This window comes from Aquarana catesbeiana, linkage group LG05 (assembly GCF_042186555.1).
Source record: "Aquarana catesbeiana isolate 2022-GZ linkage group LG05, ASM4218655v1, whole genome shotgun sequence".
NCBI classification, from domain to species: domain Eukaryota; kingdom Metazoa; phylum Chordata; class Amphibia; order Anura; family Ranidae; genus Aquarana; species Aquarana catesbeiana.
In genome coordinates, this window is record NC_133328.1 from 550,934,212 (window position 1) to 550,945,187 (window position 10,976).

Below are 10,976 nucleotides of genomic sequence, written 5' to 3' on the forward strand. Positions count from 1 at the left end.
AACAGTAATGCATATCTTCCTTTACAATATACCTGGCTGTCACTCTAGACACAGGTTATAATCTAGACTAGTGATACAGTGCAAGCAGTAGCTTGTGCAGTAACCCCAGTAACCAACTAGAGTCTTATGTATTACCATAGCTATCAATCAGAACTGCCCCGTAACTAAGGTGGTGGCAATGAAAAAATAACTCCACTCCACTTCTTAGTAAACACTAATTGATACATAAGGCCCTCTGAGTTAGCTTTAATCATATTGTCCATTATATTGTATTTGATTGAAAGTTGATCCTATATTGGTTGCTTTAGGTTACTACACACACATTGTTATGTCATTTTCAATATAGTAAATACATGTAAGACATGAAATTGTTTTTTTTTAAAGCTGAAGTGCAATGTATGCATACATAATCCTCCCTTGCCCCTACCCCTCCCTCCAAACCCATTCAAAAAACATTTTTCAAATCTTATTGCTTTCAAGAAATACCTCTTTTGAGACCCAGTGACGTCTTTCTGTTGGCCTTTGTGCCGTAGCAAGATCGACTTTGGTGAGAAGGCCTAGAAGACACCTGTAAACATCACAGCACCCTGTCTTACATAGTTACATAGTTACATAGTTAGTCAGGTTGAAAAAAGACACAAGTCTATCCAGTTCAACCTTAAAAACAATAAATAAAAAAAAAATGAGTGTTGAGTGTTAAATGAAAGAACAAATCCCTGGCATCCCTTTTGGTGTGCATTCCTGCTGGCTGCTGGCAGCTGACTAGTTGTGGTTGGATGGTAAAAGATTTGGAATTTATGTCAACGTTGTTAGCTGCCTGTGTTCCCAATTCTCCCCAGTTCCTATATGATGAGTGTCACATTGAAAAATACATTTGGAGAAATCTTCCTGCTTGTATACTGGTTTACAATGCCCCAGTCGGGAAGCTAACAGGTAAAGTGGTTGTAAACCCTGTACAACCACTTTTACCTTCAGGTAAACCTATATTAAGGCTTACCTGTAAGTACTGGAAATATCTCCTAAACCTGTACGGTTTAGGAGATATTTACCATCTACGCTTGTGCCGACATCGGATGCGCACTGAAGAAAGGGCACAATCGTGCCGTTTCTAAAGGGCTTGTGCCATGACTGGCAGATGCGCGGGAGTGACGTCAAATATTATATTAACAACAACTTTTAAGTGCCCCTCAGCACAGCCTCACCAGAGCCCATCAATGCAGGCTCACCTGTGCCTATCAAAGCGTGACCTGTGCACATCATTGCTGCGTGACCTGTGCCCACCAATGCAGCCTCACCAGTGCCCACAATTGCAACATCACCAGTGCCCACAATTGCAGCATCACCAGTGCCCACAATTGCAGCATCACCAGTGCCCACCATTGCAGCCTCACCTGTGCCCACCATTGCAGCCTCACTGTGCCCACCATTGCAGCCTCACTGTGCCCACCATTGCAGCCTCATCTGTGCCCACCATTGCAGCCTCACTGAGCCCACCATTGAAGCTTCACTGTGCCCACCATTGCAGCCTCACCGTGCCCTCCATTGCAGCCTCACCATGCCAATCATTGCAGCCTCACCATGCCCACCATTGCAGCCTCACCGTGCCCACCATTGAAGCCTCACCGTGCCCACCATTGCAGCCTCGCTGTGCCCACCATTGAAGCCTCACTGTGTCCACCATTGCAGCCTCACTGTGCCCACCATTGAAGCCTCAGTGTGCCCACCATTGAAGCCTCACTGTGCCCACCATTTCAGCCTCACTGTGCCCATCATTGAAGCCTCAGTGTGCCCACCATTGAAGCCTCACTGTGCCCACCATTTCAGCCTCAACTGTGCCCACCATTGCAGCCTCACTGTGCCCTCCATTGCAGCCTCACCTGTGCCCACCATTGCAGCCTCACTGTGCCCACTATTGAAGCCTCACTGTGCCCACCATTGAAGCCTCACTGTGCCCACCATGGAAGCCTCACTGTGCCCCCCACTGCAGCCTTGTCTGGGCACAGGAAGAGAGAGGGTGGCCGGATCATGACTGGAGGAAAGGTGAGCAGAGGGATCACAGAGCGGGATAGCACACCGAAACAGCTTACATTACAATTGCCTCCGCTCTGCTTGCCGTCATACACAGCCCCGCTGATAGACAGAATGCCGGTCCAATGCTGGGATGCGTTCTCTCTATCACAGGCTCCGTGTCAGGAGGAGGCGGGGCTGTGTATGATGGCAAGCAGAGTGGATGCAATTGTAATGTAAGCTGTAACAGCAGGCTATCCGCGCACTGTGGTCCCTTGACTCTCCTCCTCCTTCATGCTCTCTTCCCCGGGGTAATCGCTGGGAGCCCGCCGGCGGTGCTCGCCCCCCCGCTCCCAGGCAGCCCAGCTCCTCGCCAGCCCTCATTTTCCATTCGCATTTAAAATTTGAGGGCTGCACTAACCCATTATGCTTTTACTTTGCAGCGGAAAAAGAGGAAGTAAAACCCATCAGGGTTTCATGGGCTTTGCTGGGTCTGGCCCACTGGTTTCATGTGATATAAAAGGAACAGAGGGTCCAAACCCAAGGATTAAAGAGAGAGAGAGAGAAAGCCTGAGCCTAAAAAGGGAAGAGAATAAGGTACGTTTGGAGTCGAATTGGACCCAGAAATGCAGGGGTTGGAATACTGTCATGCTGTCATCAGAGCCTGGAGGACCAGAGGGTTGCCGAAATCGGAGTTTAACCCACTATGGACTCATCCAATTACGGACTTAATCTAAGCAGGTATGCTGGGGCAGCCACAAGCCTGTATACGTGACTAGGATTAGGGATATTAGTGGAATGTCTGCACTTTATTTCGAACTGTTACATGTGAATGTCATCATTTTAATGTATTCTTCAGTAAAGCTTTTTGAAACTTTGCCTGGTTTGAAGTTACTAAAGGGGTGCAATGTAAGTAACCGGCACATATAGTCTACAGCTCGGGTCACTAAACACATTGGATGAGTTTGAAGATGAGTATGAAGACATTAGTACAAAGAGTTAATGCAGTGTGAAGACACAAGTGGTTACCAAGGGTAGCAATGGTTTCTCCAGCAGCCTATCTTTAACTGTGTACATGTGACAGGTGGGCTATCCTCTTGCAGCGAGGGAGCTAATGTCACCGCTCCTTTAGCCACAATCGGTCTGCCATTGCAACGGTAGCAGATCAGCACTGCAGATGGGCCTCAGCCTGTGCACAAGTACAGAAGAGAAAGAGTTCAGTGAAGTGCACAGAGTCCACGCTAGGTGCATGGCAGGACCCCATACCGTTACTGAACCGTGATGACCACCCCATCGCCTATTGTCACTATAAGTAGATTTATTTTTTTGTTCGGGTAGCTGGTGACAGAACAGGAAAAAAAGGAAATATCTCTTCTGTATATATGGACTAAACCTAGGAAAGAGCTAATATAGAGCAGCTGTAATGTGCCTAAAATTTGCCCATAAATTGTTAACAAGCCAGCAGGTGGATCATGGCTGCCTTTTTGTTACACAAAGCACAGTTGTTTATTGTGTAGATTTCAACCTTGAGCTCTGGTACTGTGCCCACCACTGGCATCCTAACAAGGGATGATGTAATCGTTTGATAAGGAAGACGTCAGGCGCCTGCATCCTTGTTTGGCCCTCTCCTGCTCCTCTCCATCAGCACTGGGATCACTTTACCTGAGTGAGGGGGAAGAGGAATGCTGGAATACTAGCCAGTACCATTGTGCAAAGGTGTATTAGCTTTGTAAGAATACATCACCTGTAATGTTGGGTGTCCTAAATGTGTGGATGTTGCTGCTTGTTTAAGTTTTACCCCACATTATATGGTTCTGGTAAACCTAAAGGAAAATTGTATAATGTAGTGCTCACAGATTTACTATAAATGATTTAAAGGGTTAGTTTACCTTTACGAAAAAAACTGCCTATGCAGATAAAGGTTCTGTAGATAAAAACAAGCTGTGCAGCTCTGACCAAAGTTGAATGATACTCTTGACATAGGAGTAGGCCATTTGCGTACCTCATGAAGCCTGACTGGAAAATTCTAGGACATGCCTAGCTGTTATTGTTCACCTTCACCATCACAGTATTGAGCTCCCAAATGATGAGCTCAGAGCTACTGCATCAGGGGCAAGTAAGTGCAGAGAAAGAACTCGCTCCTGTGATGATGGGGGTAAATAATAACAGCTAGGCTTCACTTAGCAACATCCTAATAGCTTACCAGTCAAGGTTCATTAGGTTTATAAACGACCTGCGTCTACAGTATAGCAAGGGCATTATTCAACTTGGTCAAAGCTCCACAGCTTGTTTTTATCTACCAGCCACCCTTTTTCTGCATAGCCATTTTTTTGGTAAAGGTGAACTACTTTAACCGCTTCAGCCCCGGAAGAATTTACCCCCTTCCTGACCAGAGCACTTTTGGCGATTCGGGACTGCATCACTTTGACAATTGCACGGTCGTGCAACGTTGCACCCCAACAAAATTGACGTCCTTTTTTTCCCACAAATAGAGCTTTCTTTTGGTGGTATTTGATCACCTCTGTGGTTTTTATTTTTTGCGCTATAAACAAAAAAGAGACAATTTTGAAAAAAACACAATTTTTTTTACTTTTTGCTATAATAAATATCCCCCAAAAATGTATAAAAAAACTATTTTTTTCCTCAGTTTAGGCCGATATGTATTCTTCTACATATTTTTGATTAAAAAAAAAATCGCAATAAGCGTATATTGATTGGTTAGCGCAAATGTTATAGCGTCTACAAAAAAGGGGATAGTTTTATAGCATTTTTATTATAATTATTTTTTTTTACTAGTAATGGCGGCGATCTGAGATTTTTATCGGGACTGGAACCTTATGGCGGACACGTCGGACAATTTGGACACATTTTTGGGACCATTGGCATTTTTACAGCGATCAGTGCTATAAAACTGCATTGATTACTGTAAAAATGTCACTGGCAGTGAAGGGGTTAACCACTAGGGAGCGATCAAGGGGTTAATGTGTTCCCTATTGTGTGTTCTAACTGAAGGGGGGAGGGGACTGTGTAGGGGAGATGACAGATCGCTGTTCATACTCTGTATGAACAGACGATCTGTCTGTTCTCCCCTCAGAGAACCGGGATCTGTGTGTTTACACACACAGATCCCGGTTCTCCGTGTGCCACGAGCGGTGATCGCGTCAGGGCACTCGCATCAGCTGCGTGGGCGAGTGGGGGGGGGTGCACACGCACGCCCCTAGTGGCCAAAGATAAAAGTGACGTAACATGGCGGCGATTTGCGCAGCCGAGCCATGTTGCCGCAGTACAACTGCAGTGGCTTGTCGCCAAGCGGTTAAGCATTTTTGGTACCTAACAGCTGTACAGAATCTAAGCAAGCAGACAAGGAACACAGGTCTTTGAGTGTATTCTATGCCACAAACAGCCCACCTATCACTAGCAGAAGAAATCTAAACCCATGTAAAGTGAGAAAAAACTTGAAAACCCAATACCCCCAGCTACCTTTTTCTTTATCTAATACAAAATTCAAGAGAGTTGGAAAAGACGCGAGGTAAAGTAGAAAAGTCCTTTGAAGACTCTTTCAAAACAAAAATGTATTCAGAAAACATGCTAGTAAGAAGAAATATGGCATCTTATTGTTTAATATGTAAATTATGGAATGTTAGTTTCTTTCTTTGTATCTACAAGCTATTAATCCATGTCTGAAAGGTACAGAACAATAAGGTGTGATAAGTGCTGGAGCCAGTGGCTTGTGTTGATTATCTTCTGTGTCTATTATAATTAATATGACGTAAAAACTGTGAATTTACATTGAATAAAACATTTTCTTGAATGTGACTATTTTTGTATTAAGTTAGCAAATGGCACATTGCTGATAGCTCACTGTTCATTAGTAACTGTAACACCTTTGCTGTGATTCACTGAAATATATGACAAGAAACATATTTTAAATGTATCATACGGTTTCTCCGTTGACTTTGTCACTATTTTAGTGGATGATTTCCAACATTACCAAGGCTAGATTTACATACCTCCCAACTTTTTGAGAAGGGAACGAGGTACACCTATTAGGAAAAGTACGTAGGCATAGGACACACCCCATGCCACGCCCCCTCAAAGGAGAATTATACAAAAAAAAAAGATTGGTTAAACCCACAGGTGCTTTTTTTTAACCACTATTATTGCTTTACACCGGATTTTGACATTTACAGATGCAGCAATTTAAAAATTGGATGAAAGGTTTAGAACTGGTAAACACTTTTTGAAAGATAAATAGTGCATTTTATATACAGCTGTATAGATCAGAGCAAAATGAGGGACAAATGAGGAGGAAAGAGGGAAAAAAGGACTTTGTTCCAAATCAGGGACAGGCCCCCTCAAAATTAGGGAAAGTTGGGAGCAATGGCTGTAGGTCTACCAAAAGGTTCAAGGGGCTTTGTTCCTCTTAGTAAGCTTAGGAAAATGCCTGCTTCGCTCCTCTGATGGTGAAGCTTTGCATCAAAACCCATTCTTTCAGCTATAATACAGCGTTAGTTAAGAGTAAAAAGCATTGATTACATGCACACTGCGGCAACATATAACAACCCATCTGAAATAATCTCTAGATTAATACAACTTCTTATTATTTCATGCATGTTCCAGGTCAGCAACTCAGTAGTACTAAAGCCAGGCAACTAGCATTTTCATGAGGTTAACATTAGCAACCCTCATATTTCTCAAATGACTGCTGTTCTGCAAACTGGATTATGTAATTGAAGAATGCCAGATGCCAAGGTTTTGTTAGTAGAGAGGCAATGAACCATCCCCATCTATGGATTAACTGAAATGATGAAGCCACTCAGGCTGTGCGGGCACATTACCTCTTACATGTAGAGAATGTACAAAGATTTCGTGGAAGCCGCTTTAAAATAGAAAAATATAATCGTACACTTAAAAGCTGCAAAACAGTTTTCTTTTCTACCGCTACACAGAGAAAATGAGTTACAACCTCTTAATGGCTTTGTTCCTGGAAAGCACAAAGGCTGAAGAATAATTGTATTTGCAAAGAACACTGCCATCTACAGTCAGAACTGCCCAGCCAACATCAGGAAGGAATATCGCAGACTCGCTGCTGATTATATAAGGTAATAGACATTACTCTGCCACAACCAGCAGCAATTTTCTTCTAATCAAAATTCTGTTGCAGATGGATTCATTTCTGTTAAAAGGCAGACAAACCTAATACCCATTACCAAGTATGTTATTTAAAGGAAAGCAGTACTGAGGAAAAATTATAAGCAGCCATTGGTGACCTCCTTCTAAAAAATACAATTTGCCTTGCTGTTTCTGGCTTTAATAATTTTACAGATTTAGAACAAGTGTCTCTAAAATACACTCACTGACCACTTTATTAGGTACACCTGTTAAATTGCTTGGTAACACAAATTGCTAATCAGCAAATCACATGGCAGCAACTCAATGCATTTCGGCATCTAAATGTGGTGAAGATAACTTGCTGAAGTTCAAAGAATGGGGAAGAAAGGGCATTTAAGTGACTTTGAACATGGCATGGTTGTTGGTGCCAGACAGGTTGGTCTGAGTATTTAAAAAATGGGTGATCTACTGGGATTTTCATGCAAAACCATCTCTAGGGTTTACAGAAAAATGGTCAGAAAAAGAGAAAATATTCAGTGAGCGGCAGTTGTGTTGTTGCCTTGATGATCTCAGAGTTCAGAGGAGAATAGGCAGACTGGTTTGAGATGATAGAAAGGCAACAGTAACTCAAATTAGTACTCGTTATAACCAAGGTATACAGACTACCATCTCTGAACGCACAACACATCGAACCTTGAAGCAGAAGGGCTACAGCAGCAGAAGACCACACCGGGTGCCACTCCTGTCAGCTAAGAACAGGAAACTTAGGCTACAATTCACACAGGCTCACCAAAAATTGGACAATAGAAGATTGAAAAAACGTTGTCTGGTCTAATAAGTCTAGATTTTAGCTAGATTTTAGCTGCAACATTTAGATGGTAGGGTAAAAAATTGTGGTAAACCACATGAAAGCATGGATCCATCCTGCCTTGTATCAATGGTTCAGGCTGGTGGTGGTGGTGGTGTAATGGTGTGGGGGATATTTTCTTGGCACACTTTGGCCTCTTGGTACCAATGAAGCATCGTTTAAACACCATGGCCATCTGAGTATTGTTGCTGACCATGTCCATCCCTTTATGACTACAGTGTACCCATTTTCTGATGACTACTTCCAGCAGGATAATGCACCATGTCACAAAGCCCAAATCATCTCAAACTGGTTTCTTGAAAATGACAATGAGTTCACTGTACTCCATTGGCTTCCACAGTCACCAGATCTCAATCCAATAGAGCACCTTTGGAATATGGTGGAATGGGAGATTTGCTTCATGGATGTGCAGCCGAGAAATCTGCAGCAACTGCGTGATGCTATTAAAATCCAGACCAAATCTCAGAGGAATGTTTCCAACACCTTGTTGAATCTATGCCATGAAAAATTAAGGCAGTTCTGAAGGCAAAAGGAGGTCCAACCCAGTACTGTGGCGGCACAGTAGTGTAGTGGGTAGCACTCTCGATTTCTACCTGCCTGGGGTTTGCATGCTCTCCCTGTGCCTGCGTGGGTTTCCTCCGGGTACTCTGGTTTCCTCCCACACTCCAAAGACATGCTGGTAGGTTAATTGGCAAATTTTGCCCCCCATAGCTGTGCCATTACTCTGGAGATAAAAGGTGCCATTGAATTCAAAACAATTATGTATGAGGCAAAAAAGGGTCCATTCAAGGATGAATTGAGCCTGCCTAGCATTCATGAGAGGATCCTCCGCCAGGTAGTGCTCAACCGCCCGAAGACCCACCTCATGGGGAATGGATGCATAGAGGGAAGACACATCAAGTGAGACCCACAAAAATGTGGTCTCCCAAGAATAAGGTGCAATCATTTTTAGTAGGTGTGTTCCATCCCTAATATAGGATGGTATTGCTAAGCGACTGGCTGTAGAAACTGGTCTACAGAGATGGAAAAACCACTCCTAAAACTGTCCATCACTGCCACAATGGGACGGCCAGGTGGATTATTTAGGTCCTTGTGGACTTCTGGCAGATGATAAAAGTATGGGCTCTTAAAAAAATTGTCTCTTAAATAAGGATGCCTCTGCCTTGGTGATAATATTTTCCTCTAATGTTGCATTAACAGGGGAGAAAACTTCCTAGGAAAAACTGGAAGGGGGGTCATGATTTATTTTTTGATATGTATGACCATCAGACAGTAACCTATAAGCTTCTTTGTTATAATCATCTCTATCTTGGATTACCAAACCTCCTCCTTTGTCGGCTGGTTTGATTACAATGTTCTTATTGTTGGTAAGATTATCTAATGCTTTGATTTCAAGAAGAGTGAGGTTAGAAGGTCCACGTGTTTTGGAGGAGTTTGCTTTACACATGCAAAGTAAGTCAGCATACACAACTTGATAGAAGGTTTGTACATAAGGCCCTTTTTTATGTGTGGGATTAAAAGTGGATTTGGGCTTAAGATGGGTGTTTTTAATAGGCGGGGAAGTGGGACAATGTTGGGTAAGCCAATCAATGTCCTCATAGCAATTATCTACATAAACTTCTCAAGTTGTGCTAATATGGGTAATTCAGTGTCATCAAATGATGTAGATTCTACTAAGATTTCTGATGTAGGAGTGTCAGTAGTGGACAAATTGTCTGTGGGTTTAATACTGTAGAACCTTTTGATCATAAGGTCTCTAATGAACTTATTTAGGTCCTTAAAAGGGACAAAGGGGTTGGGTTGTACTGTAGGGAAAAAAAGTTAATCCCTTACTTAATAGGGAAATGTCATCACTGGACAGTATGTGGGTGGACAAGTTGAACATTTTCAGCTCTACCCCCCTCCTTCCTCTTTTGTGAGTTTTCGTTCTGTGAGATGTGGTGGGGGGCTCATAACTAAAAAAAAGTCACCGGATTGGGAATAGAGGGGAAGGAAGGTTGCCCATTCGGGAGCCTGGAGGAGCCCCGGGAAGCCACACTGACCAGCGTGGAACGTACGCTGGAAGTGACATCACTGGGAAGGATGAAGGACCAGAAGATAAGGCAAGGCTATGTGCTCGGAGCATCTAGCTCCTTCTACAGGCCTGAGGGAGAATTGTAATGGAGAGCAATATATAGCAACATGTAAGCTAGAGCCTATGCAGGAGAGACCGCAGGCGACCTCCCAGAGTTCTTTTATAACAGAATAACTGTGGTTAGGACAAGAGAGGTCCCACCTGTTTTGGGTCTCATCCAGCCAGCCCCCAATGGTGTCAGTTCCCTCAATTCCACCATAACCACATTTGCTATATCAGATAATGAGGTCTCTACTCATACTTCATAAGATAAGCAAACTCATATGTCTCCCCTTGAGTCCACTTCCATCTGTGATTCCCAACTATACATCATCAGATACTGTATGCACTCCAATATGCCCTGACCACAACAAAAGTTCTTCAGTGCCCTCTATTTCCAATCCGGTGACTTTTTTTAGGAATGAGTTCCCCACCATACCTCACAAAACGAAAACTCACGGAAGAGCAAGGAGGGGGTAGAGCTGAACCAAAGGAAAGAAAAAATCTGAAGACTGTGAAAATCTTCAACTTGTCCACTCACATACTGTCCAGTGATGACATTTCCCTACTAAGTAAGAGATTAACTTTTGCACCCACAGTACAACCCAACCCCTTTGTACTTTTTAAGGACTTAAACAAGTTCATTAGAGACCTTACTGTCAAACGGTTCTACAATATTATTGAATGGCTTACTCAATATTGTCCCACTTCCCCACCTATTAAAAATACCCATCTTAAAGTGGATGTAAACCCAATGTCATCCTTTCTAAACTACTGCCATAGTGGTTATCTATAAGGATATACATGCCTCCTGCATGTATCTTTACCTGTCAAATGTCTCCCCTCTGTCTGTTATGAGAGCCGAAAAACTGCAGA